The sequence below is a fragment of the Octopus bimaculoides genome, chromosome 7 (genome assembly GCF_001194135.2).
Source record: "Octopus bimaculoides isolate UCB-OBI-ISO-001 chromosome 7, ASM119413v2, whole genome shotgun sequence".
NCBI lineage: Eukaryota > Metazoa > Mollusca > Cephalopoda > Octopoda > Octopodidae > Octopus > Octopus bimaculoides.
The window spans coordinates 35,854,601-35,856,144 of NC_068987.1; positions in this window are offsets into that span (position 1 = coordinate 35,854,601).

Consider the following 1,544-nt stretch of genomic DNA (forward strand, 5'->3'; position numbering starts at 1 on the left):
ATATATGTATAAATGTTCTTGCTTTTAAGCGTATCAGAAAAGACCTGGTTGATGGTCCAAAATTCAGGGTTCTTTTACAGTATTTATAAATACTGGAGGACAGCTACAATAAGTGTACCAATTTGAGAGGGAAATATCTTTTAAAGAAAGCATAATTAACTGATCCTCAAGTATTGTCTTTTACTCAAACCCAGACACATTTCAGTACCCATTCATATACACATACGTGAATATACAGAGAGAGAGAGAGAGAGAGAGAGAGAGAAAGAGAGAGAGAGAGAGACAGACAGACAGACAGACAGACTGACAGACGGACAGACAGACAGACAGAGAAAGACGGCGAGAGAGAAAGTGTTAGTGAGATGGAGAGAGGCAGTTGGGCATGGATATATGATCAATGATAAGCATATATATGTGTCCTACATGTAGGTGCATGTGAACTATAAAGCCGCCTTGAATTGTACGTCTTCTTCTCATGGTAATACATTCCAAGTTCTGTTATATTGCTTTTGCTTTGTATATAGACCAGCACACAAGATGTCATAAGAATATATAGGTCCAATCTCACCAACTTGAATAACTGTAACACTTACAACGTGAAATTAGAATCATAGGGAATTCTGAAGCAGCACTCACTAGAAATCCATTTTTGGATCCGTTATGTTGTGCAAGGTGAAATGAAATGTATCTTGCAAACCGGACTGACTGACGAAGTAGCGAATCCAAGCCAGAAACTAAAGTGTGATGTTCGTGAATAGATGGCCGTTGCTTATATATATTTATAGATATATGTGTGTGTGTGTGTTTCCATATGTGTGTTGGGGGGTACCTGCATGTATATAGATATAAAAACACACATATATACACCAATGTGTATGTGTGCATGTGGTGGGGAGGTTTAGTGTGTGTGTGTGCGTCCCTGTGCTTTGTATCTGTTGAGTGTGTACGAAAATACATTGACATGTGTCTATATATGTATGCATGTATGTATGTATGTTCGTATGTGTACAAGTTCAAAGCTGAAAAGAACACAGATAAGAAGCCAGAAAAAATATCAATTTATAATATGCCATTATGAAGCATATAAGTTTCCTTTGAAGGTTTTGGGGTTTCTTTCTCTTTTTTTCTCTTCTAACTAATTTTTAGACCTGTTTTTGACTCATATAGAGATCACAACATTTTTCTGACGAACAATTTTATAGCTAGTGAAATTTATATGATGTTACTATTGTTCATTTTCATTTTTGCCATATTCATATTCTCTACTTTACTTTGTTTACTAAGCGTCTCTGTGTCACATCAAAGCATTGATTGATTTCAGAGGGAAAGATTTATGTTTAGTATATCTATATGTAAATTGTGTGATGCTAGCGAGTTCATTTTTATCTATATATGTTACAATTTTTGGGTAGCTGTTATTATTTTTTTTATTTAACACTCTAACACAAAAACATTCATACACAGCTATCTCTCTCTCTCTCTCTCTCTTTCTGTCTCTGCCTCTCTTTCCATCTCTCTCTCTCTCTCTCTCTCTCTCTCTCTCT